Source organism: Pinus tabuliformis, chromosome 3_2 (genome assembly GCF_031772625.1).
Source record: "Pinus tabuliformis cultivar Carrire ecotype Pingquan chromosome 3_2, CPIR1, whole genome shotgun sequence".
In the NCBI taxonomy this organism is placed as follows: Eukaryota; Viridiplantae; Streptophyta; class Pinopsida; order Pinales; family Pinaceae; genus Pinus; species Pinus tabuliformis.
The window spans coordinates 1,195,112,543-1,195,130,216 of NC_142302.1; the positions used below are offsets into that span (position 1 = coordinate 1,195,112,543).

Genomic DNA, 17,674 nt, shown 5'->3' on the forward strand with positions numbered 1-17,674 from the left:
AACACCATCGCGGAGAACCTGCAAACGCAAATACAACTGATATCTATGATGCATAAGTACATAGTGAAAGAGAATACGTGTGTATAAGGCATGGGCACATTCGTCTAGAAGATAAACATAAATTATCTGTGGTATGGACATAGCCATCCAATCAAAAGGACCATATAGAAGACTCGGGTATGGTTGCAGCCATCCAATCAAAAGAGTCATGTATACAATCATGAACCAATCCGCGCAACCTGGACTTGTGTAATCTGAGCCCAGAGTCTTGAATCTCATTCCTGATCAAGGTATAAATTCTAATATGCGAATAGATGTGCTAAAGTCGAGCATACTAGAAAATCGTTTGATTACCGGTCAATGATGTAAACCGTTGAGAAGCGCGAGAGAGACCCTAAGTAATGTCAATGGTTCTCAAGGTACTGCTAGTACAATCCACGAAGTGTGAAGAATGATTTGAAGATGAACACCCATGAAATCACCCGATCGAAGGCCAATAATGAAAGCCCATCGTCAAATGCAAAGAACTTGCCATTAAAGCATGCAAGCTCCAAGGTACCAGAATGGAGTCTCTAGATCAACTTCCTAGATAATGAGCTGAAGTCGATAGGAAGCCATCGGTCAAAGGAGGGCCATAATGTTTCCCACATCATCGACGTGAGACAAAGGAATAAGATGAATGTGGATGAGACAGAGAATCCGAGGAAGGTGTGTAAGGATGCAAACTACAGAAGGATTAAGCTCTTGAGCATATCGGTGAAACGACTCTGGATTTGGTAGAATTTTAGTACCAAGGGATCAAAGGTAATGATGATGCAACAAGGATCAGATGGAATGAGGCAAAATGGATAACCCAAAACCCGGAAGGCCAACGATAAAGTGAGGATATCCCAACCTGACACGAAGTAGAAAGAGTGTCGATGTTCAAAAGCAACAAGCTGCCGTAATAATTAATACAACCGACAGAATACTTGCAAATTTTCCCCCACCATTTCTGGCGAGTACCCCAATTATTTTTGAAACACAAGCTTGAAGGGGATACTATATGCTTGTAATATAAGTTTGTCCTTCAGACAAATCCGGCCTAGTAAATTTTAACGAGCCCTAGGAAGGAGAAGCTCAGTCTCGGCATGATGACAAGTCCAATGTCGTCAGGGTTTAATGAGTCCGACATAAGCAAAACTCAGAGTCTTTTCATATTTAGAGAGTTTGAAAAATACACGAAAAAGAAAACTCCAAAGGTCCCTTTTCATAAATTTGTCCCTCGAATCCGAAAAGGTAGAAAACAATACCTAAGGGAACCTATTGACCATGATAGATCAATGTATACCTTTTTCGTAAATAATCTATCTCGGTCCGTAAAAGGGGTAAACTTATACTGGGTAGATGTCATTTCCTATCCCTTAACGAGCTGAAAAGGACAAGCACTCGGCAACCTTTTCATATTTTGAGAGCTTAAAAAGAGCTTAAAGAGGACTCCACTTTGAGGAGCGAGTGCTGTCTAGGATAGCAACTCATTCCCATAATGTTGAAACTTCTCAAAACATGTTGATTTATGTGAAGAGGTTGGTTAATAAGACCACTCATTGCAATTGTTCCTCAAAAAGGGTAAAACAACCAAGTGAAAGCGTATGATCAGCCAAGTAGATAGTGACGATGGAAGGAGAAAAACCAAGGCTCATGTGATGGAAGAGGCTGATAGAATGGTAATCACAAGGGTTAAAATGGAGATGGGTTCATTTTTACATAAGCTTGAAGCATAACAAACTATGCTTGAATTCAATTTCATGTTTACACAAGCTTGAAATGAAAAACTATGCTTGGATTCAGTTTCATTTTTACACAAGATTGAAACGAAGAACTATGCTTGAGATTGATTTACATGCCCCAAACATGATGAAAGGCAAAGTCTCCTGTAACCATATGGAAGTTGCTGTGGTGAAGCAAGACGGTTATCCAACACCTTTTTGGCTTCGTCCAGATAGGGACAATGGTGAATGGGGTGATTCCCTTCACATAACCTACATGGAAACTTAACTTTACCACTAGGTGCATGCCCCCCAAGCTTTATTACATTCACCTAAGTAGACTACTTGCGGCTATCAGGTGGATGGAATGAAGGTTCCTTGACGAGATCAAGTGAAAGACTCGACAGGGATTTCATAGCCTTTGTTTCAAGTTTTAACGAGGTTGACATGAGACCAGGAATTATCCTCATATCCTTGGTTTCATTTTTTAACAAGGTTGACACAAGAAAAGAACTGTCTTCATCACCTCTTGTTTCATTTTTTAATGAGGTTGACACAAGACAATGAAATCTCCTCATCTCTTGTTTCATTTTTTAATGAGGTTGACACAAGACCAAGAACTATCCTGTCACATCTGTTCATGGATCATACGAGAACATCGCTCCCAAGAGATGCTCACTAGATGGAAGAACCACACTCCGGGAGGAATACATGTCATTTCATACCATAGACAGATCAGGTTACAATTCCCCCAGTACATAATGTACAATCCCATCTTTGTAATCATTAGCAGATGCAGAGACGAAATAGGTATCCACATAATTGACCTATGGTGGGGAAGGTACCGCTTGCAAACAAAAGCCGATAGGGGATGATGGTTACAAAGCAGACGCCTGGTGACCAATGAACAATAGTTGATCAAGAGTCACAATTCTTCCTTTGTGCAAAAAACAAACCACACGGAAAAGTTAAGAAACAAGAGCTCCCATGACATACACATAGTCGCGTCCAAGGAGGAGATTGGAATCTAACGGACCTTGGACTATCATCACGTTTGTATAGACAATCTTTCCTCCCAAAGTAATAGGGAACTCTGAAAGGATCCCTAAGGGTTGACTAGTTCCTCCGTTGAAAGCCAACAGATTCTAGGTGACAGGCACAAGTTGTGCGGAGCCCAAAGCTTACCAAGTAGTAGAAGACATGATGCTAACAAACAAACCTTCATCTAATATAGTGCTAGGTACTACCATATTATAGGCTTGTACTGTGATCTGGAAATGCACATAAGATGGGAGGCGAAAAGTAGTCAATGGACCCCAATCAAAAGAGATGACAGAACTACTTGGTGGGGGTATCATATGATTGCCCCCATGCTCTGCAGGAATAGAAGAAGGACTCTCTTGAACAACTGGGACAGGAGGGTCACTCTTCAATTCATGAGAATCTAAGGAGACAAGAAGAACATGAGTAGTAAGATCACTACGCTCTTTTAGAATAGAGTGAGAAACTGGTGACAGAGCCAAGTCAACACTCTTTTCGACCAATGGTTGGTGGGGAACAGACACAAAAGAGTCTCGCTTAGGAAGAGCAGTACGGGCAAGAGATGAACCCAAGTCAATCTCTTTACCAGCTAGGAGAGGGTTAGAAGAAAGCCTTTGATAACCAACAGGGAGTTGGGGTTGAGGAGCTGTAAGGTTTTCCAAAACTTTGGAATCTTTATCCATAAGAGGACAAAGGGGAAGAAGATGCTCTCCTTCACATAGCCTACAGGGGAATCCAATCTTCCCTTTCTTCTTACCATCGCTAGCCAAGAGTGTAGCATCGACATGATCTCCAGAGGTCGATGGGGATGGTTGATCCAGATTTTGAGACCATACCTCTAAGACTCTGGGAATGCCAAGACAGCCTCGGAGGAGATGGTCACCCTTACACATCTTGCAAGGGAATCTGACCTTCCATGGAGGAACAGAAGGTTTTTGTATAGGAGGTGCATTTGGAGTAACAGCCGCACGATCGACCTCTTGCTTAGCTGACTTCTTCTTCCTTGTCTTCTTCTTCTTCTTTGCAGCCTTCTGATTACTAGATTTGAAACTTTCACCAGGCGAAGTAGAAGAGGAAGGTGAAGAAATAGGGGAAGAAGGCGAGGGGTCAACCTTAGAATCATCGTGATGTGATTTAAATGAAGGAGATAGTGGGGCAGGAGTTGGGACACTCGGGATCACCGAGGTTGAAAATAACCAGACAGGTAAACTAATGGTTAACCCAAGGAGGTACAACGTTGCCATATAAGGAACACTAGCATTTCCAAAAGAAGGAAAAGGACTAGGATTCCCTTCTGAGGGGAACCCTTGACGGGTGGAATCCGAAAATGTTACCATTGGAATTGATTCTAAAGAATTACTAAGGAAGATAACTTTTACCAGGAATATTTCATGGGAAGTTAATTTTAGGACATTGAAAAAAAACTTTGCCTTTTCATGTTTTAAGAGTTGAGAAAAGGACAAAAGGTGACTCTATCACTTCTGATTCGAAACGAGCTCGAAAGGACAAGTGATCGAAAGATATTTTAATTTAATGAGTTAAAAATATAAAATTATTGCTCTGGAACTCTAGGAAAAAGGTTTACCAGACAAATCATAAAACTGCATATACACCTTGGTAGTAAAATATAAGAGAAATGACCAAGGACTTCTCGTACGGCAACTAATCTTCCCTAATGTTGTTTCCGATGCCTTACGAGTCGTAAGGCAGTAGACTCGGCTTCCTATGGATAACAGGATTGCAACCTAGTAGGGTCTCCCATCATATACATGATGGTACATGGAGCACAATTCCATACTAGCACTTATCGAATCAAAAAAGGAGGAGTCACCCAACCTTAATGAAAACAACAACCACTAGGTTTAAAGACATCGGAACACGTCTCTAGCCTAGACCTCTAGATATATGAGCATTAAGTTCCAATGCGTTTTTATATTATTTCGATAAATTTTAGTAGTTTATCTTGAATTAGATCTCAATTTCAAGCCCCTACCAATTGTATCTTCAAAAAATCCTAGAATGCAACTAAATGAGTAAAGAAACCATTTCTTTTCAATTAATAACTAACTAAAGAAAAGTGAGAGGTTCACTTCAAAGCAATCAAAGAAACAAGCAAACAAATGCAAGAATGGTACTTTTCGTTATTTCACAGGCAAACCAATCAAGAGGAAGAGAAATGCTTCTATATTTCACTAACTTGCAAGCAATCTAATTAAGAAAATGAAAAATACACCCTTTTCTATTCAACTTCTAAATGTCAAGATTTTACTAATGCAAAAGATTGTTCTCATTTCCTAATGCAAAATGAATGCGATATTTTGTTTTTTTGAATAGATGATAAGCAACCAAATGCAAAACTCAAAACAATGCTAGTTTTAAGTCCTTTTCAAATGAAATCATTCAATAAGTAAAGAGAAACATTCCACTCAGAAACTAATCAAAGACTTAAAAAAAAGAATATGTTTCTTTTTGCAAAAACTTGAAAGCTTTCTAACTGATCGGGAAGCAATGTGATCTATGCCAAAGTGATGGAAGGAAACCAAACAAACAAGACTTGAAAGTTTTGATAACCAAATGTCACATACCAATCAGGAAGATGAAAGGACAGTCAATAAGGAAAAGCCTCAAACAAAGAAATGGATCGCTTCAAACACAGCTCAAAGGTCCAAACGAACAAGAAACCCAGGAAAAAGCTAATGCTTAAAGAAACCCTAAGGTGAACAAGTCACATAGCTCAAAAGGAGAAATCTCAAGGGAATGAAGCCAAGAGTCAAATATTACAGCAAAAAACAATTTAACACACAATAAATAGGCAGAAGACAAGCTCAAAAGGATAGGACACACCGGCCAATCAACAAACAAAACTTCAAAATGAAAACCTACAGGAATTTTGGTAAGCGTGAAACTGACAACCTGCGTCGACAATGAAAAGTCACACCACCTTAACTCGCAACTTGCGATGTCATCGCAGAAATACACTAGGAAATAGCGTTGAGCGTAACTCAAAGCACGTCGCGACCGTGAGGCGATTTAATCATGCCAAACAGTAGAAAGCGCAACTAATTAAATAGAGCAAATGTGACTATCGTCGTGATTGTCATAAAATAAAAGGCGACAGCCCAAAATCAAAGGAAAAATTTAAAAATTCAGTTGAGGAAAGGCTATACTTATCACTTATGATAGAGGGAAGACTACCAGGAGTAGTCAAACACCTCACAATATGGCTAATTCTACCCCAAAACTAAAGGAGACAATAAAAAAGCAAAGCAAAATCAAATCAAGAGACAAAAGACACAGATTCCCAGTATGGTCGCCAACTTGTGATGCAGGTAAGTTCCCTTTCCGGACAAAGGCAACCCTTGTAGCCCTAGAGTGGGTCTAGTCATAACAAGAACAATATCAAAGCAAATTCCCTTAGATAGTTAATGTCATGAGGGCCTACCTTCAAATCCTCGTTTGATGAAGCTCTCGTTGTGTTGCTCCAACTCTCTTCTAATCATTTTTGTACCTGAAACAACATACAAAGAAAAACAACAAACATAATAGAATACAACAAAACCGATCCACTTAAAGGGTCAAGGAACTTCAAGCTATCAATATGCAATTTTGACATAAGATATAGGAAATAAACCATTGATTTGTATTAATATGAACTGAAGTAAAACTTACAACCATGCCTTGATGTTGTAGGTCTCCTTGAAGGGTCCTGTCAGCATGTCTCCACAAGCATTCACTCATGAATTGTCTCCCAAGAGGATGAATAACTCTCTCTCCTACCCAAAAGGCAAAATTATGATGCTAGAACACTCATACAATCAAGCCAAATCCACACAAAACTATCCCAGGCTAAGTTACATTAGAAGCTACTTTCAAACTCTACTTAAACTCTCTCACTAATAGATCTCAACTATGAAGGAGGTATTTATAGGAGGAGGAGCCTCCATAAAAGATGGGAGAAAGAGCTTATCCCTTTGGGAGGTTTCACAAAGGGTGGAACAACCATCCCAAAGGAGAGAGCCCAGCTCATCTGATCCAACAACCAACCCTAGGACTGCCACTCAAAAGCTTTGACAATTTGTTAAAAACAAACTCGCCAAAAGTAGTTCGTCGTGAGTGAAACACAGGAGCAAGGCGATGACGTCGCTACGCTTGGTTCAGTCTTTGCCATCTTCGCGGGTGGAATAACTCATGACCCGCGATGACCCAAAAAAAGAGTTTAAAAAGGGTTTGCTCCAGGAGTAATGAACTGAGGTATTCTTCCTGATATGACAAAGAAGACACTGACACATATTTTGCAACATGACACAAAGCAGATGTCAATAACACGAATCGATAGTGTCCGGGATTAGGGAATGCGAGGTCGGTGACAAAATACTGTGTAACAATCACGCCATCAAAAACTAGCTCCTCTCCCGACATGAATGAAACCACTCAATGCAAATCAATTATATTTAGGACCATGCATAATTTCAATTTGTTAAACTGATGGAAAACAGGGGATTGTCATTTGTGACTCACCCCAAATCTACTACTGACTTTAATTAGGATGAATGCATACTAATTTAATATTGCAGCCTCTGACTCCATAAATTTTGATCAGTTTACTGGGAAACAAGGGATACTCTGCAAAATTTCTGATTGGTTTAACTGGGGTAACAAGGGATTGGAGGATTGGTTTAACTGGGGAAACAGGGGATTGGGACTCCAGATGATATGGATTTATGAAGTAATGATATGAATCTATGAAGAAATTAGAGGCGTAAAATTACCAATGCCTAATCGATGGACTATAATAGGATGAATTAAATGGAATCATCTATGATATTTATTTGAAATTTTCATTTATTCACATCACATTTTGGTTTTGATTTTAAATATATTTTATTTGGTTATAAATAAGAAAAATAAATATTTATTTTAGTAAATAAATGTTTTAAAATAAACTAATTTTTGATATAAAAAAGTCTTAATATAATTAGATTTATAATTTAAATTTTATAAAATATTTAAAATTAGGCAATCCTGAAAATTTAAATGGTACTAAAAGTATAATTAAAACTTCAATAAGAGTAAAAAAATATACTTATATGTTAATATTTTTAATATTTAAAATTAAATATAGTCTAATTTATAGTTGAAATAGTTTTTTTCATAAAGCAATATAATTTCAAGTAGGAAAGTGATTTTTTGTTGTTTAAAATACATTTTTGTATATAAATAGATTTGGTTGCCTAAAAAACCATGAAACAGTAGAATTCTAAAAACTAAACAACTGAAACCCCAAATTTTGCTTAAAAATAACCAGTAAACCACTGAAATCCCAAATTTTAGTTAAAAATAACCACAAAAATGTTGTGAAAAAACCAATCCCAAATTTTGGTTAAAAATAACCAGAAAAATGTTGTGAAAAAACCTTTTCCTCCGCGAGTTAGACTAACAATCCTGAAAAAAATGATAAATATAATTTTTAAATTAATAAATAAGATAGTTATTATTAGTGACGGATGATAAATATTATTATTATTATGTATATAAATAAGATTTCCACCTTGTTAAATATCTTTGAATTTAAATATCAAGTTATTAATTTATTTTAATAATTATACTATCTTATTTTTATAAACCAGGAAAATGTACATTTAAATGCTTCAAAATAATTTTAAATTTTATTTAAAAATTAAACGATATGTTAATTTAAGTAGATTTTCTGGCTATTGTTTAATAAACTTATAATTAAACAATAAACTTCTTATAATTTAGTTGTGAAGTAGACCGTTATCACCAGCTTTTATTTACAAATGCTATTTATCTCATAATTAGTATTGTGAATTAATTGTTTTTGAAAATAACTGTATATAACGTTGGAAACTAGAGACACCTGTGTAGTGGATGCTGCACCGATGTCAGGACAGAAAAATTGTTTTAAATTGATTGCAAGCCTACTCTACACACTTATTTCCAAGACAAAACAACTTTTCAATAATATGATTTTAAATTGTCAAAACGTACACTATTATTTCTAAAACAAAACAATTTTTCAATAATATGACTTCAAACTGTCAAAACGTATACTAGTGGAGCTAGTCGTGGAAAGAATATAACACAACCCAACAGGGATCAACAACTTGTACATATAGTGTATTTTCAGCCTCACTTCTAATAAAAATCACATAGCAATAATTGTTGGTGTACCCTTACTGATCCATGGTGATATGACACTTAATGGATAATTGGACTTAAGGCATTAGTTGGTTGACAAGTTACCTATTAATTAAAACAAATTTTTTGCCTAATTAAGTAGTTAAATTGGCTTTAGAATAAGTCAATTTATTGGTATCCCTTCGCATATGGAACTATTCAACCTTACAACCCAATTTTTCAAGCAGAGCTCTAAATCTTCTAAGGATGACTTCAAGCTTGAGATTTATGGCTTTTGATCCAAATGGCATTTGCCTCAAGATGATCAATGAATCTTCTAGGATAAGGAGATGCCTTGAATAGAATGAATGTGCTAAGGTAATGCCTTGCAAAAGAGCATATGCCTCTATTAAATTGTTAAAGAGAACTCGTACTTGTCAGGCATAATGTCCTTTAAATATTCCTCCAAGGTGAAACACTCCCCCCACCTTATGTAGTTGTGCCTTCTAAATGTAAATAAAGATATTATCAATATGGTTTTTAAATTTTTTTACAAATAATTACAACTTTTTGAATAAAAATTTTGAAATCTATGTAACTCATTATTGAAAATTTTAAAATATCAATTTAAAAATAATAATAATAATAATTCATTTTATCCATATGCTTGTTTATTTCATAATAGGTCTTCCATGATTTTAATTTAGTTAGGTGATGGTAGATATTTAATCTCCATGGAATATGAATATTCATAGATCAAAAGTTAAGATTTATCTCCAAGTTAGTTATGCTATTTTAATTAATTTATCTCAATTACTTAATTAAAGAAAATATCATATCAACATATGCTATATTGAGCATTGAGCAAAGTGGTATTTACCCATAATATTGTAATAGCAAAAGCTCACTTTTCATATTAGAAAAAAAAAAGGTATAGCCCAATAACTTCAGTTTCAACGACCTAATGGAGTGCACACGGCATAAGCAATTATTACTCCAATCTATTTACTTTTATACTCAGAAAGGAAAGTTCCCTATGACATGCACTATGACTAACACAAAGAAAATATTATTCTTATCTACGTGTCTGTACACATTTCGTTATTTTCCGTGTCTGTACACGTGTCAGGAAAGTTTGTGCAAAGTCCGACATTATCCTTCAATTTTATTGGGAAGACGGCAATATTAGTTTAATGTGTGGATAGTCAAGTATTAGGCTATGTGTGGAGGGTCTAAAATTTCATAATAGACATATAACTTTTTGACATAGAATTTCGTAATAGACCTGACTTAAACGTTGTGGAGTCTTTGTTTTCTTTATTACGACTCGAGTTTAGCAGAGAGATATTTTTTGAGTTTTTTATTAAAAAGTCAGCCAATCAATGTATGTGGGAAACAAACACCATATAACTTCGGTTAGTAGGTTTCTCGGTGGCTATAGTAGGTTTCGTAAATGAGTACATATCTATCTCCACCCTCCTTCAACTGATGCGACAGAAGGATCCCGGGTTCGAAAGGATACAGGAAGTCAAACTCACTGCACCGTCTAAAGACTCGTTAGCGCAACGATGTACCTTCTAGGCTGACTTAATGGAAGAAGCCAATGGAGTGAAACGAACAGGTGGAGAGCGAAATCCACCAGAGATATCAACAGATCAGGACACGCACCTACAGGATGATCCGATTCTCAATGAGAAAAGTAACTCCACCTCATGGTATTGGAGTTTTCCCGGAGAAATATCACGATCCCATCTTCCCTCCGTTCTTTTGAACGTGAAAGAAGAATCTTTCTTCTTTCGTATCGATCTTTTGTCTATTCACTCATGGGCGATAATTATTGTTTTTCCCTACTAGATTTTAGTTTTCAACTAACACAGTTTTGCCATTTACCTAATAAAAATTTAATACTAGCATTTGCACTAGATGTTGCAAAGAAAACGCCGTAAGGCATAAAGTGCGGAAATCCATTATGTATAGTCTCTAGAGAAATCACAATGTTTCCATGAAGAGTTTCAATGATTGGTAGAAAAGATAAACATCAAACCACACGAAAAGAGTCATAGTCCAGGAACGATGTGGATACACTCCAGATAAACATATTTCAGAATTTATGTGTTAGATGCGACACTAAAAGAGAGTCATAGTCGAGGAAAGATGCAGATATATTCACAATAAACATTATTTCAGAACGATATACTCCAAATAAACACTATTTCAAAATTTCTTGTGTTCGATGCGATAGTACATTCGATTTCTTTGAAGGTTTTCTATGTTATGTGACGTACTGAACATAACAATTGAAAGGAATGGTCAGTAGGAGCTTTCTTTCCACCCTCCGACCTCCTCCATTTCCTCACAGCAATCTTCTTCTTCCTACAATTTCCAATGACCATAATATGAAAAAACATATTTAAGTTCATAGAATTGAAGTAATTTGATGGGAATTTATATGAAAAAACACAATTACATGTTAGGCTTATGGAATCGAAATTAATTTGATAATAAATTCTGGGAATATTTTAGAATTTGAGAATATGATAGAATCTACCTGGTCAATTTGTTTGACCTGTTTCACCTTAATCTTATTTGTAATCTCTCTAAGATTCTCATATTCTACAATATTCATGGATCTTGAATCTACTCAAAACCTACCATATTCATGGATCCATGAAATTCTAGAAAAGTATTTAACTTTAAAGTTTAAACTTAGATGGGGCATCCAACAATAGCAATGATGCCCCTAGCCAAGATGGGATAGTGGAGATTTTTAGAGATCCATCTCTTAAAACTAGGTCTGGGGATCGCCAATCAGCAATGGCCAGAATGAACAGAAAAAACCCTTCAGCCAGGGACCTAGATGAGAGGTTTTTGAAAATCCTGAAGATTTTCAAGTGGGGACCTGATGCTGAAAAGGCCATAGAAGTCCTACTGCTGAAGGTAGATCACAGATTGGTTAGGGAGGTTTTGAGCTTGATGTAGAAATTGGTGTAAAGTTACAGTTTTTCAAGTGGGCTGCCAAGAAAAAGAATTTCAAGCATGATTCCACCACATATATGCCCCTTATCCGTTGCTTAGCGCAGGCGGGACTAGTGGGGAAATGTGGCAGACAGTGCAAAAGATGGTGAAAAGTGACTGTAGCATGAATCCTAGCATATTGTCTGAAATTATTAGGATACTAGGCAAGATAAAGATGGTGGAAAAGGCCCTTTCCATATTTTATCTCATCAAGACAGAGAAGTGCAAACCCAATGTTTATGCTTATAATTGCATGTTTAGTGTGCTGATGAAGGCAAATTGTCATGATAAGGTGCAAGAGCTTTACAGTGAAATGTTCAATGAAGGGAAATGTTTTCCCGATACGGTAACTTATACTATGCTCATCTCCAACTTTGGGAAACTTGGAGATGTGGACTCTATGATTAAGCTTTTTGAAAAAATGAAGGAGAATGGTCTGCAACCTAGTGCGAAGATCTATACGATCCTGGTTGGAAGTTTGTTTAAATCAAACAGATGCATAGAGGCCTTGAAGTTGTTCCAGGAAATGCAGGATACACGTTGTACACCGAATGTGTTTACATACACTGAAGTAATAAATGGGCTAGGCAAAGCAGGGAGAGTCCAAGAGGCATACAGAATATTTCAAGATATGCAGAAAGATGGTTGCTCTCCCGATGTGGTCATGTTCAACAAACTGATCGATATCATGGGTGATGCAGGCCTACTTGATGATGCTCTGAAGCTATTTGGACAGATGGAAACTGTAGGATGCAATCCTACTGTGGTAACATATAACAACGTCATGGAAGCTCTTTTAAAATCTAACAATCCATCGGAGGCGTTGCATTGGTTTGAGAGAATGAAAGGAAAAGGCATTGCTCCAAGTTCATTTACATATTCCATTCTAATTGCTGGTTTATGCAAGGCGAACAGATTGGAAAAGGCATTGATGCTTCTTGAAGAGATTGACGAGAAGGGCTTTCCGCCTTGCCCTGCTGCCTATTGTAGTTTGATTTATGCACTTGGTAAGGCACGCCGTTATGATGCGGCAGTGGAATTATTTAAGGAAATGAAAGAAAACAACACTCCTTCCAGCTCAAGGCTCTATGCAGTGATGATTAAACACCTTGGTAAAGCAGGGCGTATTGATGCAGCGATTAAACTGTTTGAAGAAATGCAAAGTCAGGGATGTATTCCTGATGTGTATTCCTACAATGCATTAATGTCTGGCCTGGTAAGAGCAGCCATGGTTGATGAAGCTCATTCATGGCTTAAAAAAATGCAAGAATCCAATGAATTGTTGAAGCTTAGAGGCTAGGAACTAGCCAAGATCATGGGTAGGAGCTCTGAAGGCACTAAAAATGGGCCTATAGGGAACCCCCTATTTGTGGATCTTTGGTAGCCCATAGATTTCTCTGAGTTTGCGTGTATGAGGAAAAAGCGTTGTTGGATGGAGGGATCTATAGAAGAAAATTTAAGGACTTTAGTGACAAGATGGGTAATGGAATTGATGGGGTTTTTGGGCAGGATTTTATAGGAAGTAGAATGAAGAAGATCAAATAACTTAGATTTATAGTCAGAAGAGTTCATGATGAAGGTCGCATTACCTTTATCAGCCTTAAGGACAAGGACGTTAGGGTTATCATTAAAACACTTAATGGCTTGGAATTCATTTTTGGATAAACTGGGCTTGGGAGGTTTTGCCTTCACTAGAACTCTGTCACATTCTTGACGAACTTATTAAGCCTTATGAGACGCAAGACCACTCACAAAATTTGTCTTTTTTTTTAAATCATTTGTCAAACACTCACAAATATCGAAATTAAAATGCCCTCTACCAAAGGAATTATGTTACATCAAAACCCACTCATCCAAAAAAAATTAGAAATAAAATTTCCAGAAAATTAGGAAATTATTTTTGAATTTACAAAAAAATTAGAATATTCAACATTTTCTAGAAAACTTTAATTAAAATTGCAAAGACTCACAAATACTTGAGTCAACAAAGTTTGACCACAATTAAAAAAAGATGCGTTAAAACCCACTTTACACTTAAACTCTACCATAAACACTGAACAACCTTTACACTTAAACTTTCCCTAAAACATTAGTTAAAATTACCATAAGTCCCAAAGTAATTAAAAATCAACAAACTTTAACCACAATTAAAAAAAAAATACCTTAAAAGCCATTTTACACTTAAACTCTCCCATGCAAACAGTGAACAACCCATTACACTTCGATTCTACAATGTGAACAATAAACAACCACTTTACACATCAATTCTACAATGTGACTGATGAACAATTAGTGGCTATGCTTCACCGGAAAAAATCATAAAAATATCACCAACAAGAATCCAAATGGTAACATGTTTACACTACTGGGATTCCCATGTAGGCGGTCTTGAAACTTTGTCAGGTTACCCTGGAGATTTGTGACCAGATTCTGTAAAATAGACTAATCAGAAATTTCTGTCGCCTCATTTTTCTAATAGTGGTTCCTTAATGCCAATGTTGCAATCACTGATGTTGTTATTGGATCCATCTGCAGCCTTCCGCGTTTCTGTGTTTCCCACGAAGTTGTCACCATCATTTGCCTTACCCCATGGTACACTATACAATCCTGCGATGATAAAAATGGTTCCCAACAAACTGCAAAATATGCAGAAGCTATTATTAAAGCGGGTTCAACCCAAGAACTTGGAAAAGACATGGCTGCAGTAATATGAGAGATCTGACCTTCCCAGACGATATTTGACATGAAGGATCAGGGGTTCTAATACTGCAACCAATATTGTTGACGTTGGATTGAACATTGCAGCAAAGATAGGTCCCTTTAGACGGATACAATAAGTTTGTACAAAGAATGCAAATGCACAGAGTATTCCCTGCACCATGTTTAGAAACATAAAGCTGGGTTATTTTTATTTGAATGGTAAATTCTGAGAATATCTCAAATTTAAATGAATAAGACTAAATATATTTATAAAAATTACAATCTGCAATCTAGTTAAGCTCAACAAACTAGAAATCCATAAACTAATTCATGAAAGAAAACATTTTAACAAAACAAAGATAGATCAGATGCTAACAGAGTAGACGATGCTAAAAAGCTGTATGTCCCACTTTAGCTTCCAAGCAGATGCCTTTGGTTCAAAACATAAAGCCACCAAAGCACATTGTACAGTTCCTTGCACCATCATTATAGCTGTTAATGAAAATTCAGCTGGATATTTCTGAACAACTGGAGCCTATATTCAAAACAAGAACAACACAAAAATACACATATGTGATGTTTCCAATACTGAAAAGATGATTGCCTCTTACGGTGTGCAAGCATGAAGAAAATTATAAGTACCTGAAATGTAAGCCACCCAGACCAAAACAAACAGCTGGCAAACAGCATTAAGGCCCCCAGTATCCATGTGTTATGAAGAACCCCACTAAGCCCACGAGAACAGGGCCTTTGTAGAAGGTCATCAGCATTGCACCACCCACACACACAATGGTGCCTACAACTTTTGCTTGGCCATATTTGTTCCTAATATCAACTTTCTCTATTCTGCACAACCCATGTTAATCAAACCAGACTGCATTGCACTGTAACTACCAAGAATCATTATCTTTATACTTTGATTGTCTGGATTGCTTTCATGAATCTGAGAAAACTAATCTTGGAGAGACAAATTGCAATTTTGTTTCTCTGTATGGAATTGGGATATATAAAAACAGATGAGTACCTAAATGTTGTGGCCATCACAAATGTGACAACAGGAATGAGATTTGTCGTTGCAGTAGCAAATGTGGCGGAAGTGTATTCCAGGCCTGCAAAGTACAAATTCTGAAATAGAGTGGTCCTGCAATAGTATTTTGACAATGTGGATTCACTGGCTAGTCAATTAATAAAGCAACAGAGTTTGCAGTTGCAGAAATTTTCACTACCTACTCACCCACAAAGTGCAAGAGCAAAAATCTGCCAGAAAATGGCACAGGTCATTGCTGGGCGTTTATTTCTGAAAGATAAGAAAATGTATTACATCAAAAAGAGCATATTTATCAGAACAGCTAAATTGGCGACCGCCATGAAAATCAAATCAAAATTCCATATTTACCCAAACATAATATTACGTACTTTTCAAGAAAATAAGCAAAAAGAGCAATGGCTACTGTAGCAACCACCAGCGTGTAGGCTACGAAGATAAAATGACTCATTCCATCATCCAGAGCAACTCTGGTAATGATATTCATGCTTGCAAGGCATGCTTGAACTGCAATCTGAGCTATGTGGGGTTTGAATTGGCCCAACCAGCTAGCCATTATTTCTCTCCCGAGATTCAGATGCTACTGGTGCTACCCAGAAGCCCAGGAAAACCAGGAGAAACATCTCAAATATAGTATTCCTTAACCAAACTAGAATTCAGTAAAATACGAGTTTACCTACTAGGCTTACACACAACTACTTGAATTGAAGGTTAGGTGTCGTTCAAGTCGCAGAATAGGACTTTCAGTGGAATAGTAGACGCAACGACGAGTCGTGACGTTGGCAATGAGGGACTGGCTGTCGCACGAGTTTTTGTGCTTCCTGTGTATGACAATCAATCACCAACCTCCGACCTAGATGAGAGGTTTTTGAAAATCCTGAAGATTTTCAAGTGGGGACCTGATGCTGAAAAGGCCATATAAGTCCTATTGCTGAAGGTGGATCACAGATTGGTTAGGGAGGTTTTGAGCTTGATGTAGAAATTGGTGTAAAATTACAGTTTTTCAAGTGGGCTGCCAAGAAAAAGAATTTCAAGCATGATTCCACCACATATATGCCCCTTATCCGTTGCTTAGCGCAGGCGGGACTAGTGGGGGAAATGTGGCAGACATTGCAAAAGATGGTGAAAAGTGACTGTAGCATGAATCCTAGCATATTGTCTGAAATTATTAGGATACTAGGCAAGATAAAGATGGTGGAAAAGGCCCTTTCCATATTTTATCTCATCAAGACAGAGAAGTGCAAACCCAATGTTTATGCTTATAATTGCATGTTTAGTGTGCTGATGAAGGCAAATTGTCATGATAAGGTGCAAGAGCTTTACAGTGAAATGTTCAATGAAGGGAAATGTTTTCCCGATACGGTAACTTATACTATGCTCATCTCCAACTTTGGGAAACTTGGAGATGTGGACTCTGCGATTAAGCTTTTTGAAAAAATGAAGGAGAATGGTCTGCAACCTAGTGCGAAGATCTATACGATCCTGGTTGGAAGTTTGTTTAAATCAAACAGATGCATAGAGGCCTTGAAGTTGTTCCAGGAAATGAAGGATACACGTTGTACACCGAATGTGTTTACATACACTGAAGTAATAAATGGGCTAGGCAAAGCAGGGAGAGTCCAAGAGGCATACAGAATATTTCAAGATATGCAGAAAGATGGTTGCTCTCCCGATGTGGTCATGTTCAACAAACTGATCGATATCATGGGTGATGCAGGCCTACTTGATGATGCTCTGAAGCTATTTGGACAGATGGAAACTGTGCTCCTACTGTGGTAACATATAACAGCGTCATGGAAGCTCTTTTAAAATCTAACAATCCATCGGAGGCGTTGCATTGGTTTGAGAGAATGAAAGGAAAAGGCATTGCTCCAAGTTCAATTACATATTCCATTCTAATTGCTGGTTTATGCAAGGCGAACAGATTGGAAAAGGCATTGATGCTTCTTGAAGAGATGGACGAGAAGGGCTTTCCGCCTTGCCCTGC

The 17,674-nt window shown here is 37.1% G+C and overlaps 2 pseudogenes across 1 annotated transcript; one reads left to right on the forward strand and one right to left on the reverse strand.

The window, feature by feature from the left end:
- The first annotated feature begins 10,517 nt into the window (after nt 1-10,517).
- Nucleotides 10,518-13,419, forward strand: LOC149185010 (uncharacterized; annotated as a pseudogene).
- Nucleotides 13,420-14,177: 758 nt separating this feature from the next.
- On the reverse strand, nt 14,178-17,428 carry LOC149185011 (WAT1-related protein At1g21890-like; annotated as a pseudogene). The gene is made up of 7 exons (XR_016257343.1): nt 16,059-17,428; nt 15,877-15,939; nt 15,667-15,783; nt 15,285-15,488; nt 15,019-15,177; nt 14,666-14,814; nt 14,178-14,578 (listed from the first exon to the last, which is right to left on the reverse strand). The product of XR_016257343.1 is annotated as a WAT1-related protein At1g21890-like (transcript).
- Between the last annotated feature and the right edge of the window lie 246 nt (nt 17,429-17,674).